We start from the raw sequence: 20702 nt of genomic DNA, 5'->3' as shown, positions 1-20702 counted from the left end.
GCTTGAGCTCTAAGAGTATATCAACTTGAGCTTTTTCTGTCTTTAGCTTTCCTTTGTCATCTGGAAGAGAAAGGTCTATCCAGTTTCTTCTGAATGTCCATTCTTTCCCTGGCCAGAGACATGGTTCATTAGGGAGAAGTAACTTGTTGAAGGTCTGTATTCAGGTGATTTTCCATTCACTTGTGCAGCTTCCCTGTTCCCACCTTTCTCTCTCAATATACTCAGTCGGCTGTTGATGGTTCCTAGTTTTGGACCCATTTTCTTTTTTTTTTTTTTTTTTTTTTCAACATTTTTTTTTTTTTTTTAATTTATTTTTGGGACAGAGAGAGACAGAGCATGAACGGGGGAGGGGCAGAGAGAGAGGGAGACACAGAATCAGAAACAGGCTCCAGGCTCCGAGCCATCAGCCCAGAGCCTGACGCGGGGCTCGAACTCACGGACCGCGAGATCGTGACCTGGCTGAAGTCGGACGCTTAACCGACTGCGCCACCCAGGCGCCCCTTGGACCCATTTTCATGTTCCCGGGCTTTTTCATTTTTATTGTAGATTCTAGTCCTCTTCTATCTGCAACATAATTATTTTCTTTCTTGTGAAGTCTTCAGTTATTCTCCTGAACTCTTGTTCTTTGCCCTCATGTCTCTGTAGGTACGCATTAGCACTTTAGATATCTTCCCTCTGAATTTACCATATCCTTTCTAGGTGATGACATTTTTTTTTCATAGTACTTTAGCTTGAGTCTTCTACTTATTGTACCTCTTGAGTAGCAGATGCTTGGTGGTCTTAATCTTTGGATTTTATTGTGTCTGGGAAATGGGGTCAGATGGGTGGGGGAGAGAAAGGGAGCATTTAAGGAAGAAAGAGGCAAGAGATCTTCATTTCAGTCTTATCAGAAAAGGGCAAGGATCACAGAGACAGGGATTCTTTTCTATTAAACTCAGGTCTGGGTTTTGTAGAATTTCCTTTTCTTTCTTGAAGCCTTGATCTCTACTTCTACCCATAAGCAAAGTTTCAGTAATTTGTGGAATTTGAAAAAGCAAAGCCAACCCCAGGAAGGTAACTCTTGGAGTCTATTCAGTATTGGGCATGACAAGCTACGAAACGTACACCTGCCCACAGTGGCAGCCAGAGGGGAGGTAGGTGTGATCAAAACTTATCTCATATGCTCATTTCTTCTCTGCTTCCAGGGCTCCAGTCATAGGGAACTACTTACTCCTTTATGACTATGTCTTGCTGTTTCTCTTGTCTTGCTCTTTGCACATGCTGTTCCCCCTGACTGGAATGCCTCCCTCCCCTTTTACCATCTGGAGGTAAAGTGTTATCATCCTGGCCTCTCATATCATCCCTTGGGCATCTGTGTAATTTGAGCTTATGTGGCACTGTAACGTTGGTTTTTAAAATTTTTTTCCCTTGGTCGGTCCCTCCTGGGAAGAGCTGTTCATGTCAGGCATTGGATCAGAAACAAACTAAGGAAGAGAAAAGTCAGTTTTCAGCAGGAACTCCAATCAGGAAGTTGTCCTTTCCACAAATATAAAATAAAAACAAAAATAGAAACAAACAACAAGCAAACCCTTCTCTTTCGTTTGCCACAGGCAGACACACACAAAAAATACAGAACAGCCCACCGTCAGCTCAGAGATTAGACAGGAAATAAGTCATAACATGTTCATAAACTGGGAGACAAACAATGTATTCCAGGGGTTTACACAGAATGTAGGCAGCCAGCATGTTACAGAGCGTATTGGCAGGAAGCAAAGTATCCTCAGCAAAATGATTGATCATGAGAAGCATAAAGCGAACTCTGAAGTGCATTGAGAGATTTAACAAAAGGACACTGATGAGAATTGCAGCTACTACACTGTGGACCAGGGTGGAATAAGAATAGGTTGGTGAAGATGGAGGAGAAAGCGCAATTCAGATTGTATCAGAAGCACAATCCCCTACCATCAGTGGCTAAAGGTTTTAAACAGTTTTTTCCATAAGAAATAACAAGGTGTTTCTTTTGGAACCCAACCCTCTTTTTCTTCTACATGTGTGTGAATGAAGCTCAGGCATTTTCAAGTGCTTGTTATCTTCTTGAAATCTGAAGGTAACCCCACCTGCTTTTATTATGTAAGGACAGCTGATCCTATTTCAGCCACAAGTCAGGCATGCCTAATGGGAAGAGTAGGTAAGCAGCAATCTTATGGAACGTTGTCATGACCAAGCTTCCCAAATCTCTGCCATAAGTTCTTTTGTAGAAGGTAAACTTCCTATAACCACGATCCAGTTAACCAGAATGTTTAATAGCCCCAATTCCCACCCATACTTACTATGGTTTTGAATATTTTTATACTTTTTATTAGAAAAAGGTCAACATCAAGAAAATAGATGGTGGCAATATGTAGTACATTAAACATCTTGAAAGCCATTTACAATTGAAAAAGTATTCTGGGATCAGTATAGATTTGGTTCAGTCTCCTTTACATGATTTAAATCAGTAGCTATGGAAACTCCTACTTGAAGTTTATTGTAATAAGCATGAAATGCTAACCTCTGTCATCAAAGGAAGATTCAGCTGTGTTCAGGGTGGTGAAGGGAGCTAATAATGCATCTTAGAAGGGTTTAAAACAGAGGTCAAAAGCAAAGGTTCCAAGAACATTTTGAACACTTTTTATTAATATAAAATTGAACATACACATAAATGTAGAAAGGATGATATAATGATCCTGAGGTTCAGTTAGATTCAAGTCCAGTTTTTAGGCAAGACTTTTTCCTGGGTAGTGCTCTTGCTTCCTGTTGCTTCATATCATGAAGCCATAAGGTCTGGTTGTCCCACTTGAGGTGATGCTAAGATCTGTGAGTGGGGACAGGTGTATCAGCCTCATTCCTCCATTATGAAGTTTCTGTCCCTTGATGATTGTTGTCTAGATCTGTTATTTCACTTAAGTGCTTGGAAAAGGTGACTTTCTAGTTCTCTCATTCCTTCTGCATTTATTAGAAGAAATTTTCCAAAAAAAGAAATTCCTTCATTGACTATTTGATTACCCTGAAACACATAAAATACACGATAAAGTACAGAAAGGGCAGAATAAATATCTCATTCATTCCTTTTATTTATAAGCCTTCAGAATCATTTTTTTGGGGTCCCAATAATTAGATTTGTGGCCACCTAACAAATGGGACCTGGGGATTTATTTTTAAACTCTGTTTGCTAAGGTCACTGATGAGATGCTTTTGTCCCTACCGCCCATTCTAGAATTATATTATTTTTCTTGGTTAACTGTAACCCTCTTACTTCCCACACATACCCTTCCTTCAACAAAAACTAGTTAAAATTCTCAAACAGAAGTGACAGTAGAGATGTTGAGTTGAAGGAAGAGTTATGGTTTTCATGTTCTTTCTTCAAGTATTTTATGATTTGGGTTTAATACAAGGACCTCCCAGACCTGACATTGCAAGGGTAGGTTTAAATATAAATTCTTGATGTTGAGAGGTGATGGATGGTCTCCTTCTTTCCCTGTGGCAGGCCTATTGTAAGGATGTGCACATGCCTGTGATATATGGACAGGGAGCTGCTATAGCAGGAGCATCTCTCTGCATTGGGCTTCATGCATCCTGGTAAGGATGTACTTGGTGTTGCGAGCATGCTCCATCAGGTATTTTAGGAAGTAACAATAGCATGCTTCCATGGAAGGCTTCCATCATACTGTAAACTGTACTGTTAAATAGGTCTAACCCAAGGAATCATTGGCAATACTAACACTGGGCAATGTACTAACAACATTGGTTAGTACTTTATTTTGGGGATTGAGTGGCCCAGGGGGAAAAAGAATTATTTGAAAGAGAAAATAAATGTATTTATTTGTTTTTTGCTTTCCCTCTTTTTTCCTCATCCCTTGGGCTTCTGAACTCAGTTTGGTGGCCACAGAATAGTAGGAGTAAAAAGCTTCTGGGATTTGAATAAAAAGCTTCATGAAATTTAACTTTTAGAAGCTGTTTGTGTTAAAACCTTTTGGGGAACAGGACTAAAGGCAATACCAAAGAGACCTTGGAGGATAGGCTTGTGGGGTGAAATACAGAATTCCCAGCCTAAATTTGAAATTCAGAGAACGGTTACATTTTTAGTAGAAGTATATCTCAAATATTGCATGGGATATAATTCTACTGAAAAAAAAATTACTCATTTATCTAAAATTCAGCTTTAACTGGATGTCCTGTACTTTCATTGGCTAAATCTGATAACTCTACTTGGAGGGCAGAGGGAACAATCTGAGAGTTGTTTGTGGTGCTGTGTGCTGAGCCTCCAGCCCTTTAATTATCTCAGGAAAACTCAAGGGAGTGCTGGTAATGACCATGAATATTCCTATACCATGTGCTGCTGATATTCATCGGAGCAAAGCCTGCTGTTCCCTAATAGGCATACTTTTTAATGTCCCCCTTACTTTAGAAAAGTGAATATCAATAGGCATAACATTTTCTGAGGGTTAGAAGACCCCAGGCTAATCAGTCTTTCTCACTGAGCATCTTAGTTATAGGAGATCCTAATCTGGGAACAGCAAAACACTAGGAGCCAGGGCAGTTGTCTTGAGCTTTAACTGGGTGAAATGGATGTTAAATAAAATTTTGTTTAACTTGTTCAGACATCCAGTGAAGAGGCCAGTGTGAAACTTGACTTGCATTTTTCATGACCTGATTACAGAACTAGAGAAATTAAAGGAGGTGGGAGTATCTATTTGTTTTAAATGTTGTTGCAGTAAATAGACCACATCAAAGCCTATATTTTTGGTGATCTTGAGAAATTTTTACCTAGGATTTCTCTGTACTTTCAGCAATGTCTAGAGGTGTTCCTTTTCCTTCCTTACAGCACATGTTGATTTTTGTAGTATATGTAAATCTGAAATAAAAACAGGGAGACCAGCCATTATCTGTATGTGATGTTGAATAATTCTCAAAGAGGAGCCTTACTTGTAAGATAAAGAACTTGGGGCGCCAGGGTGGCTCAGTTGATTAAGTGTCCGACTTCAGCTCAGGTCATGATCTTGCAATTTGTAAGTTCGAACCTCTCATAGGGGTCTGTGCTGACAGCTCAGAGGCTGTTTCAGATTCTGTCTCTTCCCTCTCTGTGCCCTTCCCCCACTCGCACTCTGTCTCTCTCTCAAAAATAAATACACATTAAAAAAAAGAGAACTAAAAGTTTACACAGGTGAGCATGCAGGACTTAATGGTTTTATCTGTCTTTTTGTAAATGGTGTTTCCTTTATTTCAACCTTCTGGCTATAAGCTGCCATTTTTGTAAAACATGTCTGCAGGTTCAGCTTCTATTGATTGGTCCACAGATGTTACTTGATTAAAAACTGGACCAGTCATAATAGACCTCTGTCCTTAACCCTTTCTATGATCACCTGAGGTGTCTCCAGTATTCTTCCAAAAAAAAAAAAAAAAAACCAATAAATTTCTGTTTTACTCTAAACCAAAATATTCAAGTTGGATTTGTAAAATTTGCAACCAGAGGAGTCCCAACTAATAAAACCCAGAACTAAATTTTTACAAAATACAGTGTATAAGCCTTTTGGTTGCTTTAAAAAAAAAATAAACAAAAACAAAAAAAATTAAAGCCCAGCCTCCCCTCAGTCTACTCTTGAAAACATTCTGTTTACATTTATTTTAATGCTGGCCCACCCCCAGGAATTTTTTTTGATCATTCTTTTGGAGTTCTTTTTCTTTCAGTAAACTATCAGATTTCACTATTTGTACTAGTCTCATCACACTTAATTCATATTGTATTATATCACAGTTATTTTTGTTCACCTTTTTCTTTTGTACTTGTGAGTAGGGACCAATCTTTTATTCATTTTAGTAGTGCTTGCAATATCTACATTGTAAGTCAAAAAATTATTCATCCATTTGTTAAATGGATGAATAAATATTCTATTGGTTATTTGTTCTTAAGGGAATGTAATAGAGGTTTGGGTTGTTCTATATCCCAGAAAAGCTACTTATGATAAAAAATTTTTTTTGTTACTTAGAGATGTACACATATGCATGTGAATGGTGTATTTATTATTTTTTTTTAATTTTTTTTAACGTTTATTTATTTTTGAGACAGAGAGAGACAGAGCATGAATGGGGGAGGGGCAGAGAGAGGGAGACACAGAATCGGAAGCAGGCTCCAGGCTCTGAGCCGTCAGCCCAGAGCCCGACGCGGGGCTCGAACTCACGGGCCGTGAGATCGTGACCTGAGCTGAAGTCGGACGCTTAACCGACTGAGCCACCCAGGTGCCCCTGTGAATGGTGTATTTAATACAAAATAGAAAAACTCATTTTTAAAAATCTGATTGAAAAGGCAGTAGAAAGATATGTCTGGCTTGTGGAGAAAGGGAGTATTGCTCATCTACGTTCTCTGTATGCTCTGAGAAGGCCAACCTCCATCAGTGACAGAAGACACAGAGGGGCAGAGGGAACTTAATTGTCATGGGCCATTAGAGACAGTGAAAAAGATTCCCAGCCACATCCTTGAGTTTTTTCTGGGAGGAAAGCAGAATGAGGCTCATCAATGAAGTTGGGCTGTGGAATGGATTGGATTCCTAAAGGAAGCCATACTGGAGGGAGGCACAGGAGGGACTTAAGTGAAATCACCCAGAGGGAAGACATCTGGAGATTATCCAGAATACAGTGGCTGGAATGTCAGAGAGAGCATGGCTCCAGGTATAATACCTTGATGGTCCCTAACTCAAGCCACTCATGTTGGCATATTGTGGTGTATAGGGAAGAATTGTGTCTCTGGGGCCTGTGAACTATTCTGTGGGAAAACCCTTAAGTAGCTTTTTATGGGAAGTAGAAGGAACTGTTTTCTTGGCCAGAGACGAATGCTAGAAGTTGGCCTTTCTCAAGAGGCCGGCAGAGATGAGGATAGCTGTAGGAAAGCTCTGGATGGAGATAAGGAGAGTGAGGTGAGGAGGAGAGGGGCTGTGGGGCTCATTTCCATGGCCATCTTCCTTCCAGTTCTCATCTTCCGTCCATCCTAGAATCAAAGAGAGGACAATTGGGAGAGTGATTCCTGGAAAAGTCTAGACTTAGTAATAATGAAGCCAGCGGGGCTTTATAGGCTAGTTTATGGTAAACATGAGATAGTATATACCACTTATATAGTATTACAGTATATAATATTGTAGCATATAGTATTATGGTATATAGTGTTATCATATTATAATAAATACAGTAAACATGTTTGTATTCACCTGGATGAAGTTAAAGGACATTAGAGTGGCATGTATATGAACCATTAACTATTTCCAGTTATCTGACAGTTTGTAATTTTTCACTGTCATCAATAATATGGCTATGAATTCATTGTATATGTAAATCTCTGTCCTTATCTGATTATTTACTTAGGATAAGTTCCTGGAAGTAAAGTTAAATCTAACAGTATAAATAATTTTGTGGGTCTTGATACTCACCACCAAGTTACTCTTTAGAACGGGTGTACTAATTTATATATCAACCCAAAGTATATAACAGTTCCTATTTCAATGATAGCATTATGACCCTCAAGGGTTATCATGAAAATACAAATCTTTGCACAGGTGAAAAATGCATATGTTATGAATTTCCTGTATGCTTTTTGCTCTATTAATATTTTTGGGAAGGAAAAATATTTCCTCCACCATTCTAGGTTCTTTTGGCTAGCCTATTAATTAAATTGACATAGATTAAGAAGAGAAAAACAAATTTAGTTATGTATGTATGGGAGCCACCTAAGAATATGAGACCCACATATGGTCAAGCAGTTGAGGCTTGTATGCCATCATGTGCTGGAGAAGCAGGTAGGGATCTGAGGCTTCAAAGGGGAGGAAGGCAATTTATAGAAAGATGAGAAGAGAAAATGTTTGGTAGCAAATGTTTGCCACGCAATACAGACACAGTGGGACACAGAGAGGAATTTGATCTCCGAGCCCTCCCAAACTCCCTACAGTTGACCACATCTAGCATATATTCTTTGTAGTTATCTGTGGTAATGGTTTTCTTTCTGGACCAGGCCCTCTATCTAAATTCTTCTAAGAAGTTGAAGGGAGGTAAAATCTCTTTCTGAGTCTTTGAGCCTTGATTGATTTCAGCTCAAAGTAATCTACATGCCAAAGTAACACATTTTGGGAGAGCTTGTTCTGAACCCCTTCAGTATGATGTATTATATTAATAAAATGTCCTTTATTGTACTTCTTAGATAAACTGTATTTGTTTGTGGTAGAATTGTTTTTAAAAAAGAGAAACTTGATTTCCTTTTTATAAAAGAAGTATGTTGAGGATAGAAAATACAGGCAAGCAGAAAGGAGAAAATAAAGATTACCTATAATCCTACCTCCTGGAGATAACCACTATTAAAGTTTAGGTATGTACAGTTGATTCTTGAACAATGAAGGGCTTAGGGCTGCTGACCCCCTACACAGTTGAAAATCCACATATAACTTTTGAATCTTCAGAAACTTAACTACTAATACCTTACTGTTGACTGGAAGCCTTACTGATAACATAAACATTTGACACACATTTTGTACATATGTATTATATCCTGTATTCTTACAATAGTAAGCTAGAGAAAAGGAAATGTTATTAAGAAAATCATGGGGAAAAGAAAATACATTTATAGTGCTGTATTGTATTTAATGAAAAAAAAAATCTGTATGTAAGTGGACCAGTGAAATCCAAACCTGTTTTGTTCAAAGGTCAACTGTATATGTTTAGTCTGTTTTTTAATGAATACATCTCAATGGTTTTCAAGCCTGGTTTCACATCATAATCACCTGTGTTGCTTTAAAAAAAATACAGATGACCATACCTCATGTGTGGAGATTCACACTCAGTAGGTACTTTCTTAAAACACTTTCTACCACTGTGTTTAATGGTATTGCACTCACCATGCCTTAGGGTTTTATTTACCCACCTTCTCTGGGTCATGTCATCAACTGTCAACTTTTTGATAATCTGTTGAGAAGTAACAGTTCCTACCCTTACTCCAGATGGGTCTACCAAGTATGAGAACCCTATATCCCAGCAAGTATTCCCCAACTCAACATGGTGTGCTACAGGTCCCCCAAACTCAAAATATCCAAAACTCATCTCATTACTTAATAGCAAAAACTGATCATTACTTCAGTAGTCCTGGTAATTCAACTGTCTACCCTCTAATTCATCTCAATCCACACAGCCAGTCAGACTCAAAGATAGTTCCAATTATCCTTGAATTCTGTCCTTGTGTAATCCATGTCCTTGTAGAATTCCCTCCCCTTGAGTATGAGCTTGCCTAGCAACTTGCTTATACCCAATAGATAGCATGTCATTTCCATGATTAGGCTATACAAATATATTGTGGCTTCTTTCATGCCAGCACAGTCTATCCTTGCCAGCTTTACTGAAGCAAGCTGCTATGTTGCAGAGGAATGTTCTGTATTGCAAGGAACAAAGACCCTCAGTCCAACTGCTGCTAGGAACTAAATCCTGTCAAAACTGCATGAGCTTGAAAGCAGATTCTTGTCCAGTTGGAACCTTCAGATGAGACTCTTGCCCTGGCCAACACTTTGACTGTAGCCTTGTGTGAGACTGTGAAGCAGAAGACATGCCTGGATTCCTGAACCATTGAAACTGAGATAAAAAATGTGTTTGTACTAGATTGGTGGTAATTTGTCATACGGCAATAGATAACTAATATACAATTAATCCCCATGTCCTGTTGTTTCAGTTTCCTTGGTATCTCTCAAATATGATGTACTTTTCAAGTCTACAGCCAGCTGTCTAGGTCAGTCATGATCTTGAATCCCCTGAATTGTTATACTACCTTCTCACCCTGTTATTAATCTTGTGGCCTCCATTCTTTCTTTTTTTTTCCCTCTTCATTTTTTCTTTTCAAAATCATCTTTCACAATGGAATTTGGATCATATTCCACTGCTTAAAAATCCTTCAGTACTCTGTGATTGCTCTTGGGTTGAAGTTCAGAGTTTTAAGCATGAGTCACAAGGTTCTTTATGACTTGGGCCCCTGCTAGCCTGTTTTTCAAGTCCTAACTGCATCATGTTCTCTTGGTTCTTGGCTTAACCTTGCTGCTTTCTCTGCTTGAAGTGCTCTCTTACATACTTCCCCCCTCACCCTGACTCCAGATCTTTCATGTATTGCAACTAATTTTTCACATGCAAACAATTTCCTTTAGTAAGTCTTTCCCAATTGTGGAAATCTGATCTGGATGCCTATGTGGATTATCTGCTGGCTCCATGTTTTTCACCTATTTATCTATCATTGCCATCGCCTATTTATTTGTCTCATGTTCCCTATAGACTAAGCTTTGGAGCACAAGGATCAGGCTATTTAATTTCCTAGTTGGTTGGTAATAAATATTTGTTGGATAGGTAGATAGATAGATAGATAGATAGATAGATAGATAGATAGATAGATACCAGTAGAGGATCTTTGTTCTCTAGGTTTGGTGAAACCTAGAAACAGAGACCAGTTTTCTACATGCACCATGTCTGAATCAAGCTATGACTTGATACTTACAACCAGTATCCAGCCCACCAGATCTCTGACACTGTGTCAGCTTTCTGCTTTTGTTGTTAAATGGATCCTGGGGCCACATTCTTTCCAGTGTTAATGCTCATGAGGGATGAAATGGAGTGCATTTGGCTCAAGGTTGTCCTAAATCCAGCCCAGGCCTCCAGCTTAGGAATGTCAATAAGCTTCAGCTGGGGCTTCCTTCACTGACATCCTGGGTTTGCTGCTCTTTCTTAGGTAGGGGCTGTGTGAATGGAACACATTCTGGACCTTCTCTCAATATCTTTATCTTTATTAGATGAGAACGTTTTTAAGGTTTTGCCTTATGAATGCTGTTCTTCCCTTCCAGGGCTTACTGATAAAGGATGTCCCCTGATTTCATTGGGAAAGTAGGGAGGAAGAAATTAAATGACTGTGCTCAAGGCCATTTGACCTGAAAAGAAATTGCAATTATTTAAGCTTTACTTTTTAACTCTGGAATGCTCACCAAAGTCTTCTTATACATGATTACCTGATTTCTAGGTTCCTATTTTTAATTCATCTTTCTTCATAGGAATGTATCTTCAGTGTAGCTTTAGATTTCTTCCATTTCTGAGAATGTTTTTAACTTTGCTTCAGACATGGATAACAAGTCAGTGGAATAGAAGATATTTAAGGTAGTAACTTTTTCTGTTCAAAGTCTGTAGCTATTCATCTGTAGTCATCTGGCCTTTGCCATAAAGAGGAGAAGTCTGAAGCCAGCCCAATATTTTTCCCTTGTGGATCACCTTTTTCTTTTTTCTTCTATCTGGTGGCTAATGTGATTTTTTTCTTTATTATTGTAATTAAACTTTTTATTCTAAAACATAATATCAAGGAAGCCTGGGTGGCTCAGTCAGTTAAGTATCTGACTCTTGATATCAGCTCAGGTAGTGATCTTGCGGTCGTGAGATCAAGCCCTGCGTCAGGCTCTGCACTAAGCATGGAGCCTGTTTGGGATTCTCTCTCTCTCCTCTTTCTGCCTCTCCCCCACTTGCTCTCTCTTTCTTTTTCTCTCTCAAAAAATAAATAAGTAAACATTTAAAAAAGACTTTAAAATGTAATATCAGTTCTTCATTTTTTTCTAGAATGTAGTAAGCCCACTTGGTCTGTATAGGCATATTTCAGAGATATTGTGGGTTCAATTCCAAACCTCCGCAGTAAAATGAATATCCCAATGAAGTGAGTCAAATGAATTTTTTGGTTTCCCAGTGCATATAAAAGTTATGTTTATACTACACTGTAGTCTATTAAGTATTTAATATCATTATGTCTAAAAAAAAGCACATACCTTAGTTAGAAAATACTTTATTGCTAAAAATGCTAAGCATCATCTGAACTTTCAGTGAGTCATAATATTTTTGCTAGTAGAGGATCTTGCCTCAGTGTTGATAGTTACTAACTGATCAGCGTGGTGGTTGTAGAAAGTTGGGGTGGCTGTGTCAATTTCTTAAAATTAGACAGCATTTAAGTTTGTTGCATTGATTGACTCCTCCTTTCGTCAATTATTTCTCTGTAGCATGTGATGCTGTTTGATAGCATTTTACCCACAGTAGAACTTATTTCAAAATTGGAGTCAGTCCTCTCAAACCCTGCCATTGTTTCTTTAACTAAGTTTATATGATATTCTAAATCCTTAGTTGTCAATACTCTTTACAGCATCTCCACCAGGAGTAGATACTATCTCAAGAAACCACTTTGCTCATTCATAATAAGCAACTCTTCATCCATTAAAGTTTTACCATGAGATTTTAGCAATTCAATCACATCTTCATGCTCCACTTATAATTGTAGTTCTCTTGCTGTTTCCACCACATTTTTGCAGTTACTTTCTCCACTGAAGTCTTGAATCCCTCGAGGTCATCCATGAGGGTTAGAACCAACTTCTTCCAAACTCCTGTTAATGCTGATAATTTTGATCTCTTCCCAGAATCACAGATGTTTTTAATGGCATCTCCAATGGTGAATCCTTCCCAGATTTTCAATTTATTTTGCCCACATCCATCAGAGGAATCACTATTGATAGCAGCTATTGCCTTACAAAATGTGTCTCTTAAAGAGTAAGACTTGAAAGTTGAAATTACTCCTTGATTGATGGGCTGCAGAATGAATGTTGTGTTAGCAAGCATGAAAACATCCATCTTGTTGTCCATCTCCATCAGAACTCTCAGGTGATCAGGTACATTGTCAGTAAGCAGGAATATTTTGAAAGAAATTTTTTCTGAGCAGTAGGTCTCAACAGTGGGTTTAAAATATTTGGTAAGCCATGTTGTAAACAGATGTGCTGTTGTCCAGGCTTTGTTGTTGCATTGATAGAACACAAGCAGAATAGATTTAACATAATTCTTAAGGACCCTGGAATTTTCAGCATGGTAAAAGAGCACGGGCTTTAACTTAAAGTCACCAGCTATATTGGCTCGTAACAAGAGAGTCAGCCTATCCTTTGCAGCTTTGAAGCCAGGCATTGACTTCTCCTCTCTAGCTATGAAAGTCCTAGATGGCATCTTCTTCCAACAGAAGGCTGTTTTGTCTATGTTGAAATCTGTTGGTTAGTGGAGCCACCTTCACTAATTATGTTAGCTACATCTTTTGGATAACTAGCTGCAGCTTCTGTATCAACACTTGTTGCTTCATCTTGTACTTTTATTTTATGCAGACAGCTTATTTTTTTATTTTTATTTTTTTTAAATGTTTTTTTAACATTTATTTATTTTTGAGACAGAGAGAGACGGAGCATGAACGGGGGAGGGTCAGAGAGAGAGGGAGACACAGAATCTGAAACAGGCTCCAGGCTCTGAGCCATCAGCCCAGAGCCTGACGCGGGGCTCGAACTCACGGACTGCGAGATTGTGACCTGAGCCGAAGTCGGACGCTTAACCGACTGAGCCACCCAGGCGCCCCAATTTTTTTAAACTTCATGAACCAATCTCTGTTAGCTTCAGACTTTGCTGCTGCCACCGCTGCTTCTTTAAGTTTATTTGTTTATTTTGAGAGTGAGAAAGAGTGTGAGAGGGAAGGGGGCAGAGAGAGAGGGGCGGAGAGAGAGTGGATCCCAAGCAGGCTCCATGCTGTTAGTGCGGAGCCCAATGTGGGGAACCATAAGATCATGACCTAAGCTGAAATCAAGAGTCAGAAGCTTAACCAACTGAGCCACCCAGGTGCCCTCCAAACTTTTCTTCTGTAGCTTCCTCAGCCTTCACAGAATTAAAGAGAGTTAGGGCTTTGCTCTGGATTAGGCTTTGGCTTAAGGGAATATTGTGGCTAATTTGATCTTCTACTTAGAAAACTAAAACTTCCTCTGTATTGGCAATAAGGCTGTTTCACTTTCTTATCATTTATGTGTTCACTGGAGTAGCTCTTTTAATGTCCTTCAAGAGCTGTTCCTTTGCATTCACAACTTGGCTACCTGGACCAAGAGGCCTATCTTTCAGCCTATGTTGGCTTTTGACTTGTCTTCCTGATTAAGCTTCAATCATTTCTAGCTGTTGCTTTAAGCTCAGAAATGTGTGATTCTTCTTTCACTTGGACACTTAGAAGACTCTGAAGGGTTATTAATTAGCCTAATTTCAGTATTGTTGTGTCTAAGGGAATAGGGAAACCCTAGGAGAGGGAGGGGAATGGGGGAATAGCCAGTTGGTGGAACAATCAGAACACACACATGACATTTATCAATTAAATTTACTGTCTTATATGGGTGTGATTGGTGGCACCCCAAAACAATTACAATAGTAACATCAAAGATCACATGATCATAGATCACCATATCAAATATGGTAATAATGAAAAGTTTGAAATATTTTGAGAATTACCTAAATGTGACACATAGACACAAAGTAAGCAAATGCTGTTGGAAAAGTGGCACTGATAGATTTGCTTGATGCAGGCTTTAGTTTATAAAAAACACAAAATCTGCAAAGCACAATAAATTGAAGTGCAATAAAATGAGGTATGCCTATATACTCAAGTCATTTTTTCTACCTTTGGAAAGTAATTTTTAGTCATGTATTGTTGCTTCTGTTTCATTTATATGGGTTTCCTTTTCAGATACACTTATAAATTCTTAGATGGAATCTCCATGTCAGTTGTGAATTTTTTTTTTTATGTCTGAAGACTGCTTTTGTGCAGAGAAAAAGGCTATGTTTTTATTCAAGGTTTTAATTTAATATTCACTTTATTAAAGGTACAGTCTTTTTTATAAATCTGGCTTCTCTCAAATCTTTAAGTTCACCTTACACACTGTATTATTTGATTTATGAATCTAGTAAATTTTAACAATTGCTTCCAAGGGAGCCTTTGAATAATGTTTGATCAATTTAAGTTGAACACATTCAACTCCCAAGCAGGTCCCTTTACAACTTAGTTAATAAAATCCCCTTAAGTATTAAAATCCATTTATACATTTGATACATTCAGTTCTCTTTTTAAGCTTTTCAGATGCTTGACCTACTAGCCAAACCTTAACAACTCCAATAAATCTAATAAGTTAACCTTAAATAACTAATCATATGTTCTCCTAACCATTCCAGTACTTTTAAACTTGATTAAATTTTCTGAATCTTCCCACTTAAAGGTAAAAGTCTAAAATCCATTACTCAATTACACCTTTTAAATGGAAATCCCAAGGGGGTGCCTGGGTGGCGCAGTCGGTTGAGCGTCCGACTTCAGCCAGGTCACGATCTCGCGGTCCGTGAGTTCGAGCCCCGCGTCAGGCTCTGGGCTGATGGCTCGGAGCCTGGAGCCTGTTTCCGATTCTGTGTCTCCCTCTCTCTCTGCCCCTCCCCCATTCATGCTCTGTCTCTCTCTGTCCCAGAAATAAATTAAAAAAAATAAATAAATAAATGGAAATCCCAAGACTAATCTGTCATATCCACCGATATGCCACATTCTCTTAAATATTAAACCTTTTTATATACCACACACATAAATATTGTCCCATGATTAGAAACCTGTCCCTACATTTCCCACAAAAGTATTAATTCTGCAGGTTTGATTTATTTTATCATTTCGACATTTAGTGCAAACCTTCCTGGAGGGAAAAGACCTATACCCACTAGATTGAAGTATCTAAAATAAATTAAGGTTGCCATTCCAAACAAGTTGGAGTTACCATGTAGGGAGAACTGGATGCTGAGCATGCTTATTGGCCAGAGATTTTTGACCAGGATGCATAAGGGCCTGGTGTGACAACATAGTATTATTGTTATGACAACAGGGGACTCCCAATCCATTGCCTGTAGATGAAGTTGGCTGCTTCTGGTTGAAATTATGCAATGCACTTTCCTCTTAGGACTGCCTTTGCTGCATCCCACAGGAGTTGGACTATCATGTTTTCACTTTCACTTGCTTCCGTGTATTTTTTTAAATTTCTTTTTTAATTTCCTGGTTAACCCAATCATTCTTTAGTAGGATGTTCTTTAACCTCCATGTGTATAAGGGCTTTCCAAATTTTCTCTTGTGATTTATTTCAATGTTCCCTAGTTTTGTGATCTGAAAATTATGTAGTTCTTCCTTTTGATTTGAGTAGGTGGGATCCTGCAGTCCCCTCACCCCCCCAAGGATTGCAACTAATTCCAAAACTGCCTGTGTGAAGTTTGCATTTCTTTGGCTTCTTTAATTATTTTAATGTATTTCTCTTCATCTTTAAGGCCATGTATATAATTCAGATTTGAATAACAGCAGTAACACAACAGCAACTGACTTATTGGGCATTTGCTCTGAACCAGATTCAGTATTTTGTGTGACATAACTCTTTCAGTCCTCACAGCGGTCCCATGAGGAAAGAAGTATGATTATTCCCGTTTTATAATTATAATTTTAATTTTTTTAGGCAAAAAGAAATAAAGCAACTTGACCAAGGTTGCATAGCAGTGAATCCAGGATTTCAACCCTGGCAGTGTCTCTCGGATGACTCACCATGAAATGCCATTTATTTCTCTGTTGTAGCTCAGACCAAATGAGACTTTGTATCCAACTCTTTACAGAGGAGTGACCTCTCCAAATTCAGGTTATGCCTATAGTTTTGTAATACTCCTGGTAAGGTTGTAGTTAACTTCCTTCCCAACTTCTTTGTTGCCAGATTGAACTCTTGATTCATTTGCAGGATCTTCATGCAATGAGAGCCACTACTTGTAGGATTCCATTGTGATCTCTCCTGAATTGTCTGCATCTGTTATCACAGATGCATGTTAATCATGTGCTATTATTTGCCTAACCTTCTTATCTGTCATTGGTAGAGAAGGCAGTACTCATGTTCTCATCTCTTTCTGATTTGATTTTCTGGAGTGTGAATTCCACTCTTCACCAGGTTCAATGTGAGTTTAAATTTTATTGTGGCAATTTTAGTTTTCTTGCAAATCTTCCTTGGGTCATCCAGCTTCTTTTGCACTTAATACACTGTTTTTAAAACTCATCCTGTTGTCTTTTATTCTTGACCCTTTCTCTCCTTGATGACCTCTTGTCTGGGTGTCCTTAGAGGGCACAGCTTCTTGGACAGTATCCAATTGAGGTTGCCAAACTAATTCTTAGAATTCCTCTGATTCCTCTAAGGAAAGAATTTTCAAGGCTGTGCTCTTCCTCTGAGATCCTGGATATTTTCCCACCTTTTTCCATGTGATTTTTCCGAGCATTCTTGGGGAAAAGAAGAGTTCTTCCCAGGGTGCAGCAACAGAAAAGGAAGTACTGCAATATTCACTGTCTAGTTCTTGCCTTACTATTTTCTGGGAGTATTAGTCTGAGGCAAGTGGTGGATAGAGATTGGTGAGTTGGAAGAGGTGGGGAAGTAAACTGCATCTGGCTCTTCAGGCTTGCAGTCCTTCAGACCAAGGTCTCTGAGGCCCTGCAAGCATACATTTCTAATCCATGTTTGTGAGCCATATGTTTATTTGAAATACTTCTTAGAGTCTAGTGATAAATTGTCTATAACTCTTATTTTTTTATGGTGGTATGGTTTTATATTTTTCTTTGACTGTATATGTATTTTAGTAAGGAATCAGGAAAGGCCATATCAAGGGTTGCCAGCCAGACTCCATTTAAATCACAAGTATTTTGCTATATTCTTGGAGATCTTTATGGAATATGTTGGATATCCCAAATGACTTATTTCCCGGATTTTATAATGGACTTGGATTTATCTCAATCTTTTTTCTTTTTACCTGAAAGATAATGTTAAAAATCTTGTATTTATAAACATCCAGACCTGAGTATTATTTTCTTTTGGTTACTCATTCACAGAAATCCAAGCAACGTATGTGACTTGAAAAGACACACATGAAATCTTTAGCTCACCTGTTATGATAGAGAATAGAACAAAGAATGCAACATTAGATTCTATAAGTGTAAGAAATAACAAGAGGACAGTTGGCCAGAATGAGAGGGTAGGGAAGGGAGTATTCTCGAAGAGTTCTTTAAAATCCCACCAGAAAAACGCCATTAGCTTTCCATGGTAGACAGTAGAGTCTAAATCCCTTTGTCTGGCATTCAAAGCCACCTACCAATTGTATCCCATCTGCTTTCGTAACCCTGTCTCTTATCACTTTCCTGTGTAGGCCCTGCGCTAAAGACTAAACTCGGTTGAACTTTGCAACAAATGGTAGTGTTCTCCGCCCCCTACATCTTGGCTCACACTCTCCCTTGGTTGAATGCTCTCCCAGGGTACCAGAGTCTGCTCATTTCCAAGGCCCAGCTCTTGAAACACTCCAGCATTTACGGTTCAGCACTGCCTTATTGCAGCTCTCTGAGTTCTTTTCTTATCTTTCACCTTGATTGTACTTTCCAGTCTGACAAGGACCCCACATTGTATTCATGTGGTCCTAAAGCACAGCAATGTGGCCTGCACAGAGTAGGATCACAAGGAATAGATCATTTGGTTGAAAAAAGAGTTATAGTGAGAAGGCAAATGAAAGGGCAAAAAAATAATAAAATAAAAAGAGAGACAGGGCAGGGGTGCCTGGGTGGCTCAGTGGGGTAAGCATCCAACTCTTGATTTCAGCTCAAGTCATGATCTCATGGTTCGTGAGTTCGAGCCCCACTTGGGGCTGTTTGCTGACAGTGTGCAGCCTGCAGCCTGCTGGGGATTCTTTCTCTCCCTCCCTCCCTGTCCCTACCCCACTCTCTCTCATGAGCGCTCTCTCTCTCTCTCTTTAAATAAATAAACATTAAAAAAAAACAAGAGAGAAGTAGGGCAGACCAAAAATAGAGATTATAGAAGAAATAAAAGGAAAAGGCAGATAGGGAGGAGTGAGATACACAGATTTAACTTTCTTTAATTCAAAGATACATATCTTCTTTTCATTGAAATGCTTGTTAACATATCAGCACCTTCAGCATTGGAGAAAAGAACTGTCTGCTTATATTTACACATTTCGAAGCTTGTATTGGAAATAAACATTTATTTTCTCACGGAATACCACAAATTTTGTATTATGTCACAGAATGTGTTAAGATTTTTAAAAGGTATTTTGGAAACTCCAGGACATCTGTCAATTTTCCTTTTATTCCTGTGAGTCTCTTGGACATTCACGTTCTATCATTTTTGCCTGATCTTTGTTATTTGAGAGAGTAGGCCTGTCTCATTTCATAGTACATGGAAGATTTTATTTGAGACCAGCATGTATTTCATGATGTGGACATGTTTTTAAATCAAAGCTATCATTTTCAAGTATAGCCACTTTTTGTTTTGTTTTAATTGTTCATGGTGGGGATTATATGGAGAAGAAACCAAAAGTAAAAATGCAGAAAATCATCAGGAAGAAATGAGTGGCTCTTGATCGCAGCTCTTAAACTGTTCTTGTTAAATCTCTAGAGCTTTAATTTTGAGCTCAGGCATCTCAGAAGCTTGCTGCAGCCAGCTTAGGCTGTGGGTCGTCATGTTACCGCTAGTCCAACACTACCTCATAACAGCTTTCCTTGCGCCGGATGAAACGAAGGCTAAATGTGATTTCTAGGCTATTTTCCACTTTTGCTTACTCTCAGGTTCTAGTCAGTAAGAGACGTAAACATCCTGAAGACTCTGTGATGCATGTCACGCCTCTAATGGGTAGAAGTGACTTTAAGACTTCTTCAGTTTACATCATTCCTTTGTGGGAATGAGTCTTCAGATTTTTCATCTGGGTCCACTGCATAGTGACAGATATTAAGGTGGTGATTCTGGAATCTGGCTGGCAGCCATGTTTCTTCCCTCACTTCTGGGGAAAGGTATTTTTGGTATATCTGGAAGGTGTATCTCTCTGGGGACTCCATGAGAAGCCATTGAGCATGGCATGTGGTGGAAAAAGCTTTCAGTGGTATGGTCAGTTCAGAATGAAAGAAACTCCTGCATTACCAACAATTTTGGCATTGGAAAACCATGTTAGAAGATGAGAATACAGCAGTGCAGATGGAGGGTGGGAGAGGAAGAAAGATATTTCAGACAGAGGCATCAGCATTTATAAAGACCCATGGAGAAGTGAGAGTGTGGGTAGACCTGGTGTGCGGTTTGGAGAAATGGAGAAGATGGGTCAGGAGAGATAAAACTCAGGAGCCTTGTAGTCCAAGAGAAGAAATTAGCACTTTGAGTTTCAGAAAATGAGAGCTGGCTGGCTCTGTGAAATGGGAGTAATGGTAGAGTGTACCTGAGGATTCAGTTTGGTAACCACAGGCTGGCACAACATTTAGAAAGGGCTTATGTCACAACTGCTGCTCACCTATACAGAGCCTCTGTGTGAGTTAGAAGTAGGTCCTGGTGGATGATGTCCCAGTTATCTTTTGCTGCCACAACTAGCCGTTCCAAAGCAGAGTAGTATAGACAACCATGTTAGTATGCTCTTAGACACTGTGGGTCAGGAATTTGGACATGGGCCACCACCGATGGCTTGCCTCTGGTTTACAATGTCTGGGGTATCAGGGCACCTGGGTGGCTCAGTTGGTTGAGCATCCAGCTTATGATTTTGGCTCAGGTCATGATCCCAGGGTTGTGTGATCAAGCCCCATGATGGGCTTTGCGCTGAGCATGAAACCTTCTTGGGATTCTCTCTCTCTCCCTCTGCCCCTCTCCCCTGCTTGAGTTCCATTTCCCTCTCTCTCTTAAAAAAAAAAAAAAAAAAAGGGTTATCAGATGGAGAGAGTGGAAGGCTAGGTGTGTCAACAGCTGAGTGTCATCGGGAGGTGTCTGTTTGCTGGGTGATGCTGGCTA

The 20702-nt window shown here is 39.1% G+C and overlaps 1 pseudogene; it reads right to left on the bottom strand.

Annotated features, from left to right (window-relative positions):
* Window positions 1-6848: 6848 nt before the first annotated feature.
* LOC131483790 (tigger transposable element-derived protein 1-like) overlaps window positions 6849-20702 on the bottom strand; it is a 52918-nt pseudogene continuing 39064 nt past the window's right edge.

Source organism: Neofelis nebulosa, chromosome 8 (genome assembly GCF_028018385.1).
Source record: "Neofelis nebulosa isolate mNeoNeb1 chromosome 8, mNeoNeb1.pri, whole genome shotgun sequence".
Lineage (NCBI taxonomy): Eukaryota > Metazoa > Chordata > Mammalia > Carnivora > Felidae > Neofelis > Neofelis nebulosa.
The sequence above is the reverse complement of the archived record's forward strand: the minus strand, read 5'-3'. Positions and strand labels throughout refer to the sequence as shown.